Source organism: Centrocercus urophasianus, unplaced genomic scaffold (genome assembly GCF_019232065.1).
Source record: "Centrocercus urophasianus isolate 14NV4802_14NV808 unplaced genomic scaffold, USGS_Curo_1.0 seq_15, whole genome shotgun sequence".
Taxonomy (NCBI): domain Eukaryota; kingdom Metazoa; phylum Chordata; class Aves; order Galliformes; family Phasianidae; genus Centrocercus; species Centrocercus urophasianus.
The window spans coordinates 11,685,374-11,707,403 of NW_024884697.1; the positions used below are offsets into that span (position 1 = coordinate 11,685,374).

The window sequence follows — 22,030 nt, forward strand, 5'->3', positions numbered from 1 at the left end:
GCAGTGCAGGTTCAGCAGCCATCTGCAAACTGGTACTGAAAAGCTCACAGAAAAAAAAAAAAATAATAAGATAGGAACTGTGGTTGCAAAGGTAAAATAGGAGATGTAGAAAACGTTAGCAGGGAAAAGCTGTAGGAAGACTGCTCTTACTCTTGCCCCAGCACAGTGGTCTTACATTTCAGGAAGAAGCAGCAGATAGTTCTTTGTGAGCAATCAGGATTCACTCTCCAAAGTAATAATTACATGTAGGAAATTATATTGCAGCTGGTCACATTACACTCATAAGCTGCAGAAAAATAAGGAGAAGCAGTTTTTCTGCACAGCACAGAAAGCTAAAATAAGTACTTTGGGTATCATAGCAGGTTCAGCATACTTTCCCCAGAAGAATGATTAACGTCTAGGGGAAGTAAATGCAAAGGCAGAGAAAACACAGCTTCCACAAACCCTCAGCAAATTTGATGAGCACTGATTTACACTTGTCATATGGGGGGCAGCACCTCCTTCACCTAGATGATATCCTAAAGAAGAGACTGGGAGAGATTAAACAAGTGAGAGTAGGGAATGAGTGATGTGCACATTTCTAAGTTAATATTGTAATAAATATCATCCATGCAGTGCAACACAGACATACCTATGCCATTCAAGTGATTTACACATAGCTTTGTCTCTTTCTTGCAAACCAAATTCCTTCAAACTTATCACAAATGTAATTACAAAAGGGAGGAAACCAGCAGGTCCCTGTGGGCAATCTGTGAGGTACACACATACAGAACTGAGCTGAAAAGCAGACAAGTTGAAAATACTGTTTTGAAACATGGTTTTCTTTCAGCGACAATCTGTTTCAAAAGAACCAGTAATTATAAAATAGCCATACATAAGTCTGCGAAATACCTGTACACCATTTTAATGAAAGAAAACCTTTAAAAAACTCTGATCAAAAAGGTAATATTGTTGGAAGTTATAAGCAAATTCAAATGGATATTTGAAAGGAAGCTGTCCTCTCAGCTGAAGCTAGAGAACTGCCTGGATTCTTCTGTGCTATGGGGGGCCAAGGAAATAATACCAAAGCTGTAATTGTAAAGCACATTGGAAAGGCAGGTGCCATAGTTTATTGTTATGCTAAAATACTTTCCACAATCTTCCATAGCAATTGCAGCTTTCTTTTACCAGTGTGTAATAATTATCCATCTGATTAGCAAATGTAACCACCTGCAGTCAACTGGTTTACCAGTTGTCCTACTCCTAAGGATGAAATACCTTTAAAAACAGACAACGTGGTGTTTTTTATTACATTGTACTATAACACACTTTCATCTATATAGTTTCATCTATATGTTGACAGAAAGAATACTTGAAATGGTGTGGAATCATTTCTACTCTGATAAAAAAGTGCTCAGAAAATGCTTTTCCCAAACATAAAGAAGTGTCCTAAAATGGCTTCAATATGTTTTAAGATATGAGGTAGCTCAGTCCAAATTCCAACAGGACAATCATTACAACTTTTTTTTTATTGCTTACTATATCCATGATGCTATGGACACCCAGGCACCTTGGAGAACACATTTTAATACACAGTCATAGTTTGTGGCCAAGTGCTTATCCCCTTCTCTCCATCTTCTCTCTTTTCTTTTTTTCACCCTGCTGATTACAAGCTTGCCCTGGACCACTTTACAACTAAGGTTCAGGTTTTGACCTGGACAGCCTAGATGGCTGAACAGAGAGGAACCTGTTGAGGTTCAACAAGAGCAAGTGAACAGTACTACACCTTGGGAGGAATAAACGCATGCATCAGTACAGGTTAGGGGCTGACCTACTAGAGAGGCTCTGCAGAGAAGGATCTGGATGCCTTGCTGGACAACAGGTTGGCCATCAGCCAGCAGTGTGCTCTTGTCACCAGGAAGGCCAACAGTATTCTGGGGTGCATTAAGAAGGGGTGCATGGCCAGCAAGTCAAGGGAGGTGATCCTACGCCTCTACTCTGTGCTGGTGAGGCTGCAGCTGAAATACTGTGACCAGTTCTGGACTACACACTTCAAAAAAAAAAAAACAAAACACAACAGGGATCTCCTAGGAAAAGTCCAGCAGAGGTCAACAAAGATTTTTAAGGTTCTGGAGCACCTCCTGTACACAGAAAGGCTGCAAGACCTAGGGCTGTTCAATCTGGAGAAGACTGAGAAGGGATTTCATTATTGTTTATGAACATCTAAAGTATGAGTCAAGTCAAATCAATGGAGGCAGACTCTCTTCAGCTGTGAGCAACAGTAAAACAAGGGGCAAGAGGCAGAAGATGGAACACAAGAAGTTCCATACTCACACAAGGAAGAACTTCTTCACTGTCAGTGTGACAGAGCATTGGAACAGGCTGCCCAGTGTGGTTGTGGAGTCTCCGTCTCCAGAGATGAATGGCTGCCTACATGTGTGACCTACTGCAGGGAACCAGCTTTGGCAGGAGGTTGGACTTGACGACATCTAGACATCTCTTCCAAACTCTACAGTTATATGATTCTCTGCTTTTCTGTCTGAGCTAGCAAATTTTCACAGCGATTTTGATAGAATGACTTTGCTTGTATCTTTTCTTGCACCAGACAACTGAATATTTAGTAATACTGGCAAACTGCATCACTATCCTCCTATAAGAAGCACCAGTACCACACTTCTGGACATATATTTTCATTCAAGTCTTTATGTGTCTATTGGCTTGAAAGTAGTTTATAGATCATGTGTTCTTCTCCTTTCTTCACTGTCCTACCTCTTTTTTCACTGATATCTGCCCTTCTACTCTGCTCTAGTGAGACCCCACCTGGAGAACTGCATCCAGTTCTGGAGCCCTCAACACAAGAACATGGAACTGTCAAAGAAAGTCCAGAGAAGGGCCATGAAGATAAACAGAGGGCTGGAGCACCTACCCTACAAGGACAGGCTGAGAGAGCTGGGACTTACCAGCCTGGAGAAGACTCTGAGGAGACCTTATAGCAGCCACCCAGTACCTGAAGAGGCCTACAGGAAAGCTGGGGAGAGTCTTCTTATCAGGGCAGGTAGTGACAGGATAAGGGGAAATGTCTTTAAACTTGAAGAGGGCAGGTTTAAACTAAATATTAAGAAGAAATTCTTCACTGTGAGGGTGGCAAGACACCAGAACAGCTTGCCCAGAGGGGTCATGAATGCCCCCTCCCTGAAAGCATTCAAGGCCAGGCAGGATGGGGTCTGCGAGCAACCTGCTCTAGTGGGAAGTGTCCCTGCCTACAGCAGGGGAGTTGAAACTACATGATCATAAAGGTTCCTTCCAGCCCAAACCATTCTGTGATTCTACAATTTTATGAATACAGAATCACACTTGAAATTCAGTATTTTATTTATTCACTTTTGACTTGTAGCTTCCTTTTAATTATGAACACTACATTTTCTACATTTACTCTGCTCTCCTTGATTTAAGAGAAGGCACTTAAGCAAGAAATACTTTGTGCTGAACACACCTGGCTTCCATACAAAAAGCCAAACAAAATTACGAGGTTAGATATGAGGAGGAAGTTTTCCCACACAGTGGGTGATGACGCACTGGAACAGGCTGCCCAAGGAGGTTGTGGATGCCCCATCCCTGGAGGCATTCAAGGCCTGGCTGGATGTGGCTCTGGGGAGCCTGGTCTGGTGGTTGGTGACCCTGCACACAGCAGGGGGGTTGAAACTAGATGGTCATTGTGGTCTTTTTCAACCTAGGCCATTCTATAATACATAGTACTTGTGCTTCCCCCAATTGATTCCATTAACAGGTTTCAACTAAATATGATGAAAGTGTAAATACATTAAAATTAATGTGTTACCATAAATCCTTAGAAAAAAATCACTGATGTGATACTTATTCATTCCCCAGGAAGAGAAGGCTGTCACAGCCATATTAGTAGACAACAGAGAGTCCACATGAGCATAAGAAACCATGCTTCAGCTTCAGGAAGAGAACCATTCACAGCTTGTACGTTATTAGATGAGGAAGAATCCCAGCTCGAGAGAGAAAGCAACATGGAACCACACAAATAAACTTTGCTTGTGAACTACTTGGAGAGGGAAGCAGTTTTTCTTTCTGCTGGTGAGGGACAATCCTACTTTATTTTTCTGGAAGTACAGATGGCTTCACAAACGAGGCTGGGAAGTTTCATTTTCTGCCATGTTTCACATCATTAAAACATGCAAAATCATTGCCAACAGAAACCTTGAAAGTATTCCTCCAGTGCAGTGTCCACGGTGCAGGTCACTAGCTAAAGTGTTAGAGGCCACCTATTTTCCTTATAGCAGTGTTTTTGGAAAGTGAAGGTACTTCACTACAAATAACCCAGAAACTAATACATAAGAAAACCAGTTACTTTTATCTTGACATAACTACTTAAGAACTCACTATCCTACATAGTAATGAAAATCATACACAAAATTTTCAAGAGAAATATGGACTGTAACTCATTTTTTTTCACTAAGTGAGGATTGAAATAAAAGAAAAAGCAAGTGTGGGAAAGCAACTTGTGTTGCAAGAGGGCAGCTGGAGCACACAAGGCCCATGCAGGTTTTACCCATGCCTTACACTAAGGCTTCTCCAGAGTAGAGGTTTCACTCTGATATCAAAGCAAGTCATATGATTTTCATCCCATTTGCACCATTTAATTTGCTTTTCTCCTCCTTCAGATAGAAGAGCTGCAAGCAGCAGGGGAGATCTCACAAAAGAAAACTCCCTAACTAAATATATAGGTAGATAAGTTTATTTCTGTAAACAGAAGATTCCTGCCTGTACATGGATATAAAGAAAGCAAGTCTCCTGGGGGCTCTGTCACTCTGCGAGGCATTGCTGGTACTACATCCACCAGCAAGGTGCTGGGATCCCCTGCAAGCCCTTCGTGCAGATAAAATCCCTTCTCCTCAGCCCATGATACTCATTTGACCCCAAATGCGACGACTGTGTAAACAATTGTCACAAAGTCAGGCTGGAGGAAACTGAAATTTGCAAAGAACTACATTTTGAAGATTGAATTGGGAATTTTTATAGTTGGGATTTTTGGAGGTTTCTTTATAGGGATCAGATAGATGGAATATAGGGGATAGATGAGTAGCTACTCTAAGTACCCAAATTCCTTGGTACCTTTTCCAAGTTGCCCTCTGTCTGAATCAACATCTTCCACTTTTCCTATTCTCTCAACTGAAGAACTTTTCCACCTCCCACATGGAACTAGGCAGGATGGAGAATGAGCACCCAAGACCAAGTCTGCACCCAACTGAGTGCCCATCATCAGCTTAAGTAGACACAAAAGTAATTACTAGAAATTAAGAATTAAGGATCAATTTGCCAAGTGCTCAGCCAGTGGCTCAAAAACACCTCCTGAAGACATTCTGAAACGCATAAGACAGTTTTTTGAAATGTATCTCCTCTTTGCATTCAGCTCTCATTGAGAATAAGTTGATGCGTCATTCGGAGGCTTGCATCAACCATTTTTGGCTGATTGGTTTTAAATCCTCTAATCAGCTTACTGTCCAAATAATTGAGCCGTGTGGTAGGGAAGGCCCTTTGAGGTGCAAGCAAAGATTTCATCCCTCCAGGCACTGCAGCAAAATGCAAACCAGCATTCCCAGAGCCTGGCTGCCTGCCCCACACTCCAGCTCTCATCTGCATGTGTAGTTAATGGAATTATGGGCCACCTCTATTTTTCCAATTGATACAATATACATGTAGGTTTGAACCTGAGTTGTAGTTATATATTTTTCTGCATTATCTAACATTGAAGCACTGAAGTTCACTCATTGGCCACTGTACAAAACAACAGGAGACACTGATCCCTACAGAGGGAGTTTACATCAGAAGTGACATTTGAAGTGAGGAAAATATACATTAGTGAGGGCTAACATGGCATAATATAGGCACATAGAAATGATTTATGCTCGCACAGGCAGCCCACAGCAGGATGTAAAAATCAGGGGGGCATCCTGAGAGGTAACTTCATCCCATGCTGTCTTTGCTTAGAAGGACAGAACTACTGCTTGCTCATTGGGGTGATATAGCTGCTATCTGCAGGATTTCATTCCTGTCCATCCCCAGCTGCTCCTGATGCAGAGGCCCCTTAGGAGGGTGTAATGCCAGTTTACAGCAGAAAAAAAATGCTGACAAAGTCTGCCTACACCCTGAGCTCCCACCTTCCCCTGTTGTGGTCTCAGATGGCTGCCTCTTCCATCTTCCCACAGCCCTCCACAGCTAAAGGAGAAATGGGTGAGGAGCTCTGTTTTCCTCTTCGCTCACAAACTACCATGCCCTGTTTTTTATATCTTACCTTTATTATCTTCTTTTTATTATCTTCCCTGTTTCCTGGTTCTCTGTAATTACATACTGAGACGTCAAACAGTGAAGCAGGGACTGCTTTTGAAGGCTTTCATAATTAGCTTTTCTATTGTGTCCTCTAATACCTTCTCTGGCTTTAGACTTTTTTTCTGTTCACAACCTCCTGAACATATGGTGGTAAATATGCAGCATGCTGTGACTTCACCTGGAGTCTACTTACAATATATCTGCAATGTAAATAACAGACTTTGTGTCAGTCAATTAATCACACACCAGCGGTTGGCAGAGGGCAGGCAGATTGCAGGAAGAGAAATTAGTAAGTGGTGTCTTGATTAGTATTGGACTTGAAACTATTAAATGTTACCTAAGCCAGAGTTCATCTATGGTATCACTGCTTTTGCTTAAGAACACTTTCCTACAATTGTAAGAGAGTCCAAGTTTCCTTCATAGCATAAAGACTCAGCTCAAGGCCAAGTCTCCAGCTCTACACGACTAGTGTGCTAACATTTCACCCATCAGAATCACAATCCCATTTTTACCAGCACAAACATATGACTCAAATGCAAAAGTCATGCAGAAATGAAATTAAGTGTAAAGCGATAACAGAGAGATGCATAAAATTTAAGCATTACCACTCGAGTGTTTCTAAATGTGGAACTAATAGAAAATGAATTACTTTACGAGCACATTTTACTTTTCTTATTGGGACAATACATATGAGCAAGACAAAGTACTTTGTTTACCTGATTCGCTTTATTGAAGTCCAGTGATTCACAAGCATGTCATCAATTATAGTCACAAACAAATTGCTTTGTGTTTTAAAAAAAACTTAAAAGGTACTCTTCTTCAATTGAACTCTTCTAATTTGAAGATCTTCAAGAATTCTTTGTGCTACATTAACATCCTTGGAATTGCCATGGAAAAGAAATGAAAATATAAAAACAACACACCTAATAATTAAATGGACTAGTGTGGAGCACAGCATAACACTACACTAGATCAGCTTTTGGCTTAAAAGCCATTGTCTTCTGATGATCACTAGCTCATGATTTCCATCAAGCCTTCAGGTATTTAGCATCGTTATGACCTGCACCTCTGTGTTAGGACTGACTGAAACTAACCAATACACTCAAAAGGGAGCAGGACCAATAGTGTAATTGGAATGACTTAGAAAAGAGCCCGTTAACCTATATTTGTTTCAGGGAAAATTTTATTTTCAAGCATAACATGCAGAAGAGGCAACCACACCACAGCAACGTGAAGAACATTTAGCATAAGTCTACAGTGCCCTGCTATGCCAACGAAAATAGAGTAAATCAACAGAAGCAATAAATGCCTAAACACACATTTTAATGTTATGGACATTACTACGCAGCATACCTGATCACACAAACGGGAAATTTAGATGGCTACAGGATAGCAGCTCTCATAGATATGTAAAAGTTGCAAGATTAATTAAAAAAAAAAAAAAAAAAAAGCATTTTAGAGAATGTAGTTTTGAAGAATTTAGGTGGGTAGTGCAGAAACCAGAAAGAGTCAAAGAGCACCAAGCAGCTATTTGAGGAAGTTAGACAGCAGATTCAGAGCATCTTCACAGGAGTCAGACTCAGACTTCTCCTCCCACATCAGAATAACTCCAGTGGTGGATACACCACCCATGGGCCAGGCACCCAAAATACAGAGACATTTTTATCTCCTTGATTAGCTCTCCTAATCACAAACATTTAATTCAGACCTACCCAGACTTTTGGAGCTTGAGTGGCACGGTGCACCACTGGTACTGTGGCAGACTCTAGGAGAGTCAGCCCAAGCCCAGCCCACATGAGGAACAGGGCTGTGGGGTAACACTTGCTCCATCTTGGGCAGCCCAGCCATTTCAAAGATTTCAATTTGACATCCTCAGCTGGGTGCAATGAAAAGACTTTCCTCCATTCAGGCCTTGCCCAGGGAACAAGACTTGAGTAGGAAAGACAAGCCCTGAGGCAGAATACCTGGTAATATTTCTAAGTTGATTTATAATCATAATGCTTTTGCCCTTAAAAGATCAAATAAGTAAGATGGTGTTATGATTAAGGTGCAGAATATCTAATTTGAGATGTGTATAAAAGGAAATCAAGGAGTGCTATCCATCAGGAAGATAAGTGAAAAAGGATCAAGTCTTCCCCCATCTTTGCTATAAATCTTTCACTGAGAAGAACTAATGGCATATAAAGAATAAGAATTTCAAAAAAATAGAAATGAAAAAGGAGACATGTTAAACACTACCTAACAAGCTTCATGACATGAGCACAAAAGTTTTAAATTCAATGTCATAAATTCAATACCTTCAAAAGATTCAGCTGCTACGTTCTTAGACACAGTGCTGTGTAAGTCAAGCACAATGTTAAAAGGCACCGAAATCTTTAAGAGGTGTTAAATATTTTAAATTCATATGTCCAACCCACAGAAAAGCCACAAAAGCATCATCAGCCATTTCCCCCCCCTTCCATCACAATGTAATAGTTGTACCATGTTTCCTGCAGTTTACAGACAGCCCTAACATTTTACAGAGAACGGCCCTTGTGAACACAGTTGTATGTAGCCATCGTGTCTACTCCAACACACCAAAACATGCTGAAATTAATACCTGCATATGTTTAAATTACCACTTGGAAAGATTTGATTTCGAGCACTTCATCTACCCCCAGAGGCAGCATACACTGATTACTCCTTATAGGTATTTTCATAGAAAAATATGTTGTTCAGAAATACTCAATAATGCGATATCGCTGCATATATAACCTGCACTTTTGGTTTTACATTTAGGGCACACAGGCTGCTATTTTCTGTTTAAATGTTCTAATCTTCTTAACGGTATAATCAAGCCTCTAATATATAACATTAGAGTTTATATTTAGAAGGAATAACTGTCACGTTAGTGGTGACGGACATATCTCCATTCATCTGGCTGAATTACCCTGGATAAATCCTTTTCCCCAATTCATTTTTGCAGAGGCAGCAAGCAGCTTTATTTTATTTAAAAGCAAGTCATACAGTTGCAAGATATTTATAGCCAGTATGTAAAAATCCTACTTTAATTATGAGAAATGCTTCTCTCTTCCTCCATCTCCCTCAGAAGGTATTCCAGCCATTTTTTTTTAAATGACACAGGATTTTGCATGCTATACACTGAAAAAAGGTATTCCTCTTCAGAATAAGTCACAGAACCTTAAATTATGTTTGCATTCTTCAACAACTCTGTGTTCTTGGAAAGTAAAAAATGAGACTTCATTTCCTTTAGGGAAGTTCAGATTTGTGTAGCACGGGGATCTTTTTCCCCTAAGCAGAACTGAGAGTTCTCCCAGCATTTCCTAGTTCCCCCACATATTAACAGCTACATAACACCTAAAAGTGGCCCTGCTGATACAAAACTTAAGTCAGGACTAAGCCACAGAAATGAGCTCTTCCTAGGAGATATCAAGGGGGGGGAGGGGGATTTTCCAGACACCAGGCTTTTGGGCCGTCTTCCAGCATATGATAGAATTATTTTAGGCTTTGCCATCACACAGACAGTAAGTATAATAAATAGCTGCTAAATACCCAGGATCCTGAAATACATATTAAGATCTCTGCCACCTCACTCACATATACTTTCTTGTTTGCCCCTTCTTCCTATTTAGAAGAACACAGTAAATCATTATTCACCCAACATGGGTAAGTAACTATTTATCCCAGCAGCAATCTGATTGCCTGCAATGGAAAAAAAGAAAATTGAGAACCAACAAAACATCCAGGATACACAACAAAGGGGATCATGCAATATGCTCTTGAATATGTAACCAAAAGAAGGGTCAAACAATTTATTACCACTCTGTTGTACTTTCATCATATGTAAACACTTCCAAATTGTTCAGGAGAAACAGAAAACAGTAAGAGAAACAGTAATATTTACAATCATTTCTGCTTTGTCCCAGCTAGAAGTACTGTGTAAGGAAGCAGCAAGTAACATCAGCAACTAAAAAGGCCAGCAGTCCTGGTCATGCTCATTACAAAGACCCTAATCTCTCTTTACCAAAGCACAGTGCTGCTGACATAAAAAGAGATACCAAAAAATATGACACACCTCTGATTTAAATCCATTATGATCACTTCACATACAAAACATGATAAACATGTTAAATTCAGCAGAAGAGATGAAAACGGAGTTGATGTACAGCTGAGATGCTATACGTGCTTTCTACCATAGCTCTTGCTTTCCTGTTGATATATCTGCCCAGCAGTTTAGGAGGAGAGTTACCAGCTAGAAGTTATCAATACAGCTATACTGTGCAATCCACAAGCTCTGATTTTTTAAAAATCAGAGAAGAGGGATGTAACACTGTAAGATGATTGCAGATAGTACAGTTAGGTCATGTTGGACTTAACGATCTTTGAGGCTTTTTCCAATCTGAGCAATTCTATGATAGAAAGTACAACAATGACAACAGAGCAGCAAAGTTCTAGGCTGCAGCAAAAGAGGACTTGCTCAAATACAACAGCTACAAGCACAGAAACAAAGGAAAAAAGCTGCTTACCCTATAAGACCTCAAGCACACAAGGACCACTAACAAGACACACCTGTCCTCCAATTCCAACCCTTAAATGAGGTCTGTGAAGGGGTGGATCCTGTCTCCACCTTTTTAGGTCACTCAGTGCATTGCATACAGTTGGGTTTTACTGGATCGGCTCTGCCTTCTTACCAGGTGCTCAATCACTGCTTCAAGCCATCATTTAGCATTTCCACTACAAGGGGAACTGCAGAACCACAGAAACGTAGGATGTCCTGAGGGAAGATTACTAAGCCCACCTCCTGGCTCCACAAAGGGCCTCCCAAAATTCAACCCCTATGTCTGAGAGCAGTGTCCAAACGCTCCTTGAACTCCAGCAGCTCCGCGCCGTGCCCACAGCCCTGGGCAGCCCGTTCCGCGCCCACCGCCCCCTGGTGCAGAGCCTTTCCCGAGCCCCTTTTCCCGCCCCTCCCCTGACGCAGCTCCATGCCGTTCCCTCGGGCCCTGTCGCTGTCACACACAGCAGAGCTCAGCGCTGCCCCTCCGCTCCCTGTGAGGAGCTGCAGCCGCCATCAGGCCTCCCCTCGGCTCCTCTGCTCTGGGCTGAGCAAACACAGGGTCCTCAGCCGCTCCTCGCACCTTGCCCTCAGAGCCTACCCCACCTTCATATCCCTCCTTTGGACGCTGTCTAATAGCTTCATGCCCCTCTGATGTTGTGGCACCCACACTGCACCCAGTGCAGGAGGTGAGGCTGCACAGCACAGAGCAAAGCAGGACAAGGCCTGCCCTTGCCTGCTGGCAGTGCTGGGCTCCTGCCCCATAGGGTATCATTGGCCTTCTGGGCTGCCAGGGCACAGAGAAGAATCCAGTCAGCAAAGAATCTCTGTGTTGCACATCTTTATAGCAGGGGCTCAATCCCTTTTCACTTTATCTGTAAATATCACACCTACATTCATGAAGTTCTCTTTGTCTGTGCAGACATGACATTAGTGAAACTGTCCTGAGTAAAAATGAACTAGTATTTGTTCTGAGAGTTGTGTTAGAAATGTTTCCTTCCGGAGCAATGTCCAACCTTATTCTGTTCAATGTCTGTTAATTATGTCAGCACTGTGTTTCCCTCACTGATAATGCAGACTTTCTTCTAAATACATTCCGTTTCCCAATTGCCCTTTCTAGGCTTCTTGGGACTGATTCAATAATCCATTATTTTTACGCCTTGCTTAACAAATCTGGATTAAGACTTTGAATGATATTAATTTACAACACTTAAGGTCCAAAGTGACTTGCCTAGAATGGGATGAAATCAGGGTCATTATCCTAAAAGCCATGCACTATTTTACTCAAAACACCAGGAGAGCACCTTACATTTACAAAGGAAAACTGCAGTGAAGGCAGAAACTTCCGTATCGGTTGTGGAGGCTGATGGTGTTAGAGGGGTGAAATAAAGTCGAGACTAGACAAGGAAGACTGGAAACACCACTTTGTGCTGCACCATGTATGCTGAGCTTCGTTGCACTTGGTTATCCCTCCTGACTCCACCTTTCTGCAGCAGAAACATGAGGTCAGCCTCACTCTGAAGCAGCACTGCCATAACAGACAGAAGCCACAATTCACATGCTCATTTGGAGAAGAGATTCATCAAATTTTGCAAGGGGTCAGATGGAATATGGGATTTTTGTTTGTCAAGAATCTGCCAGTCTTAAGATTGTATGTACTACACTCACTAGCTTCTGTATGAGCACTGTGCATTGAAAAAAATCTCCATGCTCTAGAGAAGCAATCCCCGACAAACCATACATAAATACATATTCCCTATTTCTGACTATTTGCCTGGAGTATATTTGGTAACTGCAATAAGCGCAAACTTTGTAGATCTGTAATGAAAGGTCAATAGTTGTGGTGCAGTTCACTAGAGAACCCAGCAGTGTTTCTTAGCAGTTACAGGTGTCCAATCAGGAAATGTACTGTACTGCAACTAATTTTTCAATGTTGTTTTTTCATCTTTTCTCTGGAAGAAATTTGCTGCAAATAGCAGAAGAATTTGCTCTCTGATATCACCAAGTGGGAAATAAAAAGGAGTATCTGGAAAGTTGGGCATTGGGTTTTTAGGCAAAGACCCAAAAGAGGAGTAGCCAGTTCGTAACACACAAGTGCCTCTGCTCAATGACAGTTTGGACTTTTAATAAGATGATCTGTACTAAGAAAATAGCCAGATGCCATAGCATTGGCTTTCTCTCAGTAATGAATGGCGTGAAAGCTTGCTAACATCTGCTGCCACTTGATGAAACAAAACTTCCATTTCCTTGACTGGGAAGGTCCACAGATGCTCAATGAAGTAATCGGGGCTGCCAGAGGCTGGAGAGGGACCAGCCCAAACCCACATTTTTTACCTCCTATGGCTGAGGCAGTTTCTGCAAACATCACAGCCCCAGTACAATTACGTAATTTTCACCCCACATTAGCAATATGCTGCAGGAAAAATAGGCTAATGAAGAACATTAAGGATTATTTCCCTTAATGAAATAAGCCTGCAATTCTCATTGCCAATTTCTATGTCTGCTCTGAACAGTTTTCCTGTTTAAGGTGGGCAGCTCTGTAAATATCATTCCTTGGGAAGAAAGAAAAAGGTAATTTTAGAGATGTGGAGGTCTATTTATCTAGTCAAATGGATTCTTATTCTGTAGATGCAGTGTAAGAGGTTTTCAAGTTTGTAAGCAGAAATGTCCTCTAAATGCAGATATCCAGAAGGAGCAAAGTGATAGATCTTTTCTAAGGCTTTTTTTACCAAAGGACTGGACTGGAGAAAAGATTTCTGGTGAGGAAGAAAACTGAATAGTGGCTGAATGTAAAGGAAAATGTGGTCAGTGTATACATCAGAAGCCCCATAGCAACTGCAGGTATCATTACAGAGAACAAGTTTGTTACCTTGGAAATGGCAGTATTCCTACCAGCTGCACTTCGGTGCCTTAAAGAGCTAATTATTATTCTCTTATTTATTTGGGGAACAAATGTGAGAGGAGTCATGAGGGTTACTTGTTTGAATCAAATCTGTTCAGTGGCCGGAAATTAAATGGTCAACTTGTCAGAAGTGAAACTATTCAATTTTTGGTTCAGTGACCAAAATGAAAAGAAAAAGAAATAAAAAGAGATCAGCTAACATGAAAAGAGAAGACTGGGGGGTTTAACAGACGCCAAAAATTAAAATATCAATTCGATCAATATGAAAATCTTCAGTGAACACAGAAAAATTAGATAAAGAATATTGTTCAAGCAGGAAGGTCTCATTCCATTTTCTGATTATTCACTTAACTTCTTTTTTTCCCTTTTCATAGTCAGTTTCAAAATTGAAATACTTTTCCAAAGCGAAAATCAGAAATTTGCATTGAAACTGCAAAGTATTTCACATTCTTCACCAGTTTCTACTCAGAGACATTGTCCATTTTTGTCCTCCTCACAAACCAATTATAAATGAATTTCTTACTCATTACAAACACGGCAATTCTAGATGAACAAATTATATAGTCCTGTTTCTTATGGGAACAACGCTATCATCTAAAAACCCTTCTGATGGGTTATCAGGAATGAGCAAATCAACAGTAGCAATTGGAAAACAGAAAAATATTTGCCAGAAGGTTTTGTTCTTGATACCATCCAGAACAATGCTCTTCATGCTGCCATCTCTGGGGGCTAGAGACAGAATTATCACTCTACAAAGATATCTAACATTGGTGTTTAAGCAGACACCCTTTCTTTCAAAAATACTAGAAAGGTGTTTTTACAGAACTTGATAGTAATGACTCTGTGACCTGACACCCCACAGAGAAGCCTGCTTGCTGCAGCACTTGCTGGGCAGTGCTTTGTAAGACCTAGATCTTTGTATGGGTCAGTGGTGCTGTCTGGTTTCTTTCTGCAGTTCACGGTATTGAAAATCATTTCACCCTTTGTCCAGATGAATGTGTCTAATTCTGGAAGGAGGCTTGTTTTCTCTAGCAGCATATTTCCCCTGTGAGATAGGAACACTGGAAGGTTATTCTGGCCTGGAAACTGCCACTTGTTTAGTCAGAAAGATAAATATTATCTATATTTCTTGTTCTTTCCTATCTATTGTATTGTCCTGGAGAGCAGTGGGAAAAGTGGAACCAAATGGCAGAGACCTTGCCAAGCCCTGTGACGTGATGAATGACTTCTCACATCCCAGGGCCTGACACGGGGAGAGGCTACAGAGGGTTGTGCTGCTGTTTTCGGATGTTAAAAGGCTGATCACCTGCTCATTGCTCACATTTATCACACAGAGAGAGCTCTCAGGGACAGGACACACACAGCAAACCAAGTGCTGCCATGAAGTATTCCTTTTCAATAGTATGGCCAATATACATAGAAAACTGGTTTTCAGCCTGCATCAGCTGATTGTGTCCTTGGTGACTCACTTATGATTATTGTACCAGACGTGTTGAATGCTGAGGCCAGAAAGTCTCTCTCAATTATGGAAAGATAATCCCAGGTTTCTCTAAGCTTTCTGAACAGTGAGTGTTATGCATTCTTTTTCCCCTCTTCCTTCCTTCCCCTCCACTATGATGCAAATGTTCAAGGTCTCCCCATATTTCCAGGGAGCATCCAACATCTGCTGCCTGTGGGCAACCACCACAAAAATCTCTTCCAACCCAAGCTGAGGCTGGGAACTGGAGAGGAATGAAGGATGTGTGGCTACAAGGAATAATGTGTCAGAGCTGGTGAGCAGATCTCCTTCATGTTTGCGCATCCTAATGCTTCTGCAAAAGAAGTGAGCATGGCAATAGCTTCCCCTAGACCTGGAAGGCTGGAATTGTTAATAAGACTTCTCATTGCCAGGTATACCCCGAGGTACTTGTCACCCTGGGGCATGAATGGACAGGTGTGGGGCACCAAAGCAATGGTGCAGTTCAGAGAAACCTGCAGTACACATCATATTATGAAGGTGGCCAATGTAGAAGTCTAGAGGGGTGGAGATTTTTTTATTTCTATTTTTATAGAAGGTAAAGGGTGAAGCTTGCACCTGAGTGGAGATGGATTTGATGCCTGCTGTCACTTCAGGCTCTCACAGATAACAGACATGAGCTGGAAAAGCTCCACTGATTTTTTGCCCTGAGATGATGCTTGTGAAAATCCCACAACCAATATTAGTATCAAAGTGCCTAGTCAGAAGGTGGGAACTGCTTGCTTTGTTCCCAGGTCTCCACCAGGATGGAAAATCTGCCAAGAGAAACTTTACAAAGACCTTGGTAAAACAACCTCTGCTTTGCAGTAAGCCATTGGAAGTTTATGAGTTCCTCACCTGCCACACAGCCTTTACAGACCCCTCTTGTTTTCCATGTTAATGCACAGAATCATAGAATCATAGAATAGCTCAAGTTGGAAGGCACACACAAGGATCAGAGTCCAAGTCCTGGCTCCACACAGGACCGTCCAGAATTCAAACCCTACGTCTGAGGGTGTTGTCCAAATGCTCCCTGAACTCCAGCAGCTCGGGACTGTGACCTCTGTCCTATGGGATGGGTCAGAGGGGTTGCTGCCCATGGAATGCCATCACCTTTTGATTTGGCACAGCCCAAATTGCACTAACGGTGTGATGCACTCTTGGGCTTTCATTTTCCAGGGAAGGGTGAATGGATACAACAGCAGGCTTGACAAGAAGGAATCAGGAAAGAACATCCCAAGGCCTCTTCCACAAGCAATCTATTCTTGGGCCTTGACGGATGTTAAAAGTTGCATTGTAAGAGTTTGTGTTTATCCCAGTGGCCACTCACAACTTGGAAAAAAAACAAAAAAGGGGAATGACACAAATATTCCAGAAACACGTTTGCACTCTATGCACTTTTTATGCCAGATGAAAAGGCAGGAAATGTTAACACAAAGAAAGGAAGCATGTTAAAAAGACTGAAACTTTCATCACAGACTATTGAAATTCTCAAACCAAGGACTACTAGGAGAGGTTGCTTATTCTCAGAGGTAAGACAGTGCTGTTTCCTTTCCTCTTTATGCAGCAAAGATTCATGACAAATCCAAACCACAGCTGTAGAGCAGGAGGCAAAAAGCTAATGAAGCTTGTGCCAGAACACATCTCTGTCGTATCATCAGGTCTGTCATCAGATGGAAAATCATACCTCCATTAGTCCATGTTCAAATACTGTGTTATTGCGCTGTATTGAAGTGTGACATTATGTCACAGGCAGCGGTCTTTAAAAATCCAGATCAACAGAACAGTGAGGAAAATTAGAAATGTTGATGGTCAACAGTCATACTCTGTTCTACCTGATGAACCAGCATGGCTTGGGTAAAATGCTCATTGCAAAAAGATTAGAGAAAGGAGCTACATGTCATCACAACACAGTAATCTACTTACACACTGCTTACTGGCCCACTTAGGTCCTGAAGTTTTATATCTTGCTACGTGTACAAATATACACGTAATATAAATGTGTGATATAATGTGATGTACATATGCATATATAAAATTACAGCTACTTGTTATTTATAGAAAAAGTAGCTTTTAAAAATAATCTACTTAAAAGCTGTTGTCACAGGCAGATTTTAGCAATGTATTCCTTAGATGAACTGTATGTATTCAAAATCACATCCTTCAAACTTGAAGAAAGTACATGCAATATTCCCAGATCGATTTTTAATGCACAGTCTGCCCCATGCAGACCAATAACACCAGCAATGCCATTTCTGTCCTGCAGTCAGATGTCACCTGGCAAATGTGGGTCAGGCCAGCACACTGTGCTGACTGCAATTGCTGTTATTTGGGGCAATCAACTCTCCTTTGCAGGGATAGCAGCCCCCGATGGGGGCAGAAAGGGTTTAAGCAGAGATTACATCTCTTGCGAATTTGCAAGAAGGATTCATGGAGGCCTTTGTGGGCCATTACCTCCATTTATAAATCCCATGCCTGACCGTATCTATGGTTGAGCCATCTGCTGGCTGCTTATCTGGCCCAGGAATGAGAATGATGGCAGCTGATCCCATTAAAATTTAACATCTTCCCCAGGAAAATACCTCGATTTTGTCTCCCTTTTTCTTTCAAGGTTCCCATCCCTCATCAACTTGTGGTCAAGAGATCTTCAGAGCAGAACTCCATAAAACTTTCGTGTTCATGTCACTTTAACTCTGGGACAAGAGCTTCGGAAATAGAACCTATTGTCTGAGGTCAAGATTTAAATAAATAAGGTTCAGATCTGACATATTCAAACTGCAGACTGTAGAGAACAGACCGCGTTATTCAGAAGTCATTCCTGCTTCTACAAACTCCGGTTTGTGCAAGAAGATCCTAAACAGAATGGAAAGCAGCTGGGATGAACTCTTTGGGCACTGGGGGATGAAGGTTTTTCTCTGAGTGCCCCAGAAGAAAAATTTGATGGGTTATGAAACCTTTACACCACTGCAGAATTTTGCTCAAGACCCAGTAGGAAAGAATGGACTTGAACACCCAGCATCTGTCCCATTCTTGATAACTCCCTTGCTGTTGTTATCAATTGCTAGCCTCAGGGTTTTAATTTAAGCATCCTTTAAGAGTTAACTGTACTCCTATGAACAGAACTTTCTACACAGCTCAGTAATTGGAACAAAATATTAATGAAAGTATCCATTCTTACAAACATGATGGCAAGGTGTAAGTAGATGAGACCAATGTTTTTGAGGTAATATCCAGCAGAAGTTTCTAAGAACTAACATAATTCACAGAATGATGCTGGAAAGCCTTCACCAAAACATGCTCTTCCCTTACCAGTGCACATCACATTCTCCACACATTTTACTACTAGTGGCTGACAGAAAAGCTTTGTACACTGTGGCATAACTGATAGAGAAGATGCCGTAACAAAGTGCCTGGACCTTCCTGACAATCCTATTTCTCTGTTCCTCAAGCAGCATCACTTTTACTCTCCTGTTTTTTGCTCTCACCCCCTCCTTCATCTCAGATTCCAACACATGCTTTTTATTTTTTCCTAGTCTGAACAGTCAGATTTTACCATGCAGATACCCACCAGACCAAGCTGGTACCAGGAATGACGATACTCTCAATGAAAACAGGCATTGAGTCACAACCTGTATTTCTTAAATACAGGGCTAAGTAACAAAGGTGCACTTGGCTACACTTTAAACAATTTCTTATCAGTGCTGGACGAGTATGTAATTACCACTTAAAATAGTTGAAAACTTCTTTTCTTTTTTTGCAACCTATCAAAGCAGTGGTTCCACACAATATACAGTGTGTCCAAGAATAGTAACAGCCATTGATGGGAACTGATAACATTTGGGGACTGAAGGTTAATCAGTTCTGGAAAAAAAAAAAAAAAAAAAAAAAAAAAAGGAACAATGGAGAGTGAAATAGGAACTGAAGTCTCATTAAAGAAAACTATTTTAAGGCTAGAATCATGAGTGTTGACATCAATCATGGGAAAAGAGTTCAAAATTGTTCCTAAAAGATCTAAATAAGAAGCCTTGAGAAAAAAAGCTTGTTTTCTGCCCTGTTTGCAGTGACAGCAAAACCTTTCTTTTTGAGAGAAAGATAAGGAAAAATACTGTGTGAAGGATCTCTTTGCACTGTTTTAAACCCTACCAATATGAACGTTTATTTTAAGTTCTCTGTGATGGAGGGCAGTGAGGATTCACTGTTCAGTCAGGCTGATCCTTCTGCATGTGTTTCCTTTGTGTATTTCCAAGGCACAGATCTGCCTGCAAACTGTGGGATGAGCTCACAGCACCGAGGGCAAATTGGTGTGAGTAACCAAAACTGAGCACAGATTGAAAAGAAACACACACACAAAAAAGAAACTTGCAGGAAGATTTTGGACTTGTAATTTATTATTATTATTATTATTATTATTTTCTTAAAGGAATGGCATTCTGCTCTGTAGATTGAAGTGGGAAGCCAGGGAGAAAGCGGGATCACTTCAGAACTATGAGCAAGCCCTGATGCAGCCCAGATCTGAGCACACCAACACCACTTGGCTGGAAGGGAGCTGAGCAGGTGCCTGAGTTAAACAAGTGCACAGTTTGTCAGTTTGGATTTGAGCAAATGCATAAGTGCTTCACCAGCTCAAGCACTTAATTAGATTTGGAGGAAAAAAGCCAATTCAAGGAATAAAAGGCTGTCGAAAGCAATAAAACTGTTTACCAATTTCAAATTGGCCCTGTATGTAAAGAGCATATTTATGTGCAGCATAGTTCTGTTCCCATTCAGTCAGTGTGTGTTTAAATATTTAGTGAGCGCGGGAAGAGGGCCAAACTGGGAGCAGTTTTAGGGGTTAGGGGTGAAGTGCTAAATCCCAAAGTATCCAATTTACCAATGCAAAGTAGGGAATACCATTGTCCTCACTTTACTTATGAGGTTCAGTGTCACAGGAAAGTGAAGTGCTGGAGCCAGCGTGCCAGAGAAGCTGCTTGGAGAAGCTCCGTTCTCAGCCGATGCCCACATGTCCCCATGGGGAGCTTTCCTCTCATGGGCACAGGGCAGCACGAGGGACCGCTGGGCAGACGGATGTGAGCCAGTGTCACAGCTCTGTGTGCAAACACATTAACAGAACGCTGTGAGCTGATTTGCGTTTGATATTTCTTCTTTTCCAGCCCTTGAGATAAGGGTTCACCCAATTCACTCATCTCTGAATTTGGTGCTCGTGGGCTCTGCTGTTACCGAGGGAAGAAGCAGCCAGTGCAGAACAGCCCTGCTGGATCCTGTGCTCGGAATGTGCTCTCTGCACAGGTGGGTTTCCATTGCACATCTGTACATCTCCCTTTGTCCTGCGCTCCTGTACTGCGTTCGCAACTCCACCTCACAAGTCTGCCTTTAAAGCCTGGTGTTTCGAACAGTAAATGCTGAAGCAGTGCAGAGTGGGATTTGCCAGTAACATTAAGCTGCATGACAAACAGCCCAGATTACTCCGGATTGTTTTTTCGGGTTATAATTTCATTTATTTTATTGGTGCTACTTTTAACACCGATAATTGTTTCGAGATATTCAGACGAGACGTTTCAAAGTATCTACCGGAATAGGTGTGCTTGCTCAAGGGTACATCACCGCGCCGCACGGAGCCAGCGGGCACTGCCTCTGCCTTTGTTTTGGCACAGCCAAGTGTTCCATCAATGCACGGGATGACAAAACAAGCTCCCATGACAGGCTGTGAGCAGGGCGGGCACAGGGCAGGGTATACCCACACATCGTGATGCACGAAAGCATTAGCGCCAAGTTCAGCCCTTGCTCTGTGTGCCCGGGATGGGGCCGTTCCCCCGCGCCGGGCTTCGGCTTGTCTCCCGGCGCAGCGCGGTTCTGTCGCTTAAGCCTCTGAGCCGCGGTATGAAAACTGCAGAGCTTAAAGCTGAGGGAAATTCGGGACTGTTTTGTTTTTTTCGCTCTCGAGTCGGGGGCGGGCGGGTTGGATGCAGTGCGATCGGTCCGAGAGAGGATACGGGGCTCTGAGGGGAAACCGAGCGCGACGGTCACGGAATTAACGTACGGGAATCGTTAAAAAAAAGATAGCGACACTTTTATAAAAAGTTTCATATGGATTTTTTAAGAACTGCGTTGTTAAAGGCTACACAAACACTTCAGCGCTCCTAATCCGGTGAGGGGTGTGTGACGTTCGTTCTCCCGTCCTTACAATAGGAACGAAATCCATCAGAACATCCGCATCCCTCCGAGATTCTCTGATTTGCTTTAAACTTAAATTCTAAGCCGGAACACATCAAAGGCAGCAGTTCGACTCCATCCATAGCCAGGGACCGCCCAAGATGTCTTACTCTGAGCAGGACGCTTTCAATAAATATTTACTTTTTTTTTCTGGCTTTTTATTGTTTATTACAAATCAGCGCTTATTACGTAGCGTCGCAAAACCTCGAGCGGACGCAAAGAGGGGAGAAGGATCCGCCAGTACACCTTGAAGCGGCCATGAATTAGAAACGTTCCTCACCCGAAAGTTTGCCTTACGAAGAGGCGGCGGTGGGGCTCTGTCGTTTCTCCTCACCTCAGGTACCCACAGAGAGCGGCTGTCGCGGCGTTACCCGCCCGACCTTCTCTCCCCCTCCCCCCCGCCGCCACCTGTGAGCGCGGCTCCCGCATCCCCCGGGCGCGGCCAACTCCGGGCACCGCGAGCGGCACCGCGCACCCCAGCGGGACGCGTTCCCCGGCTCCCGAAGCGGGGACGGACCGGCACCAACTTCGGAGC

General features: G+C 42.3%; 1 protein-coding gene across 2 annotated transcripts in view; it reads right to left on the bottom strand.

Annotated features, from left to right (window-relative positions):
- RELN (reelin) overlaps positions 1 to 22,030 on the bottom strand; it is a 269,232-nt gene that overhangs the window by 246,864 nt on the left and 338 nt on the right. The gene's annotated exons all lie outside the window — the stretch shown is intronic.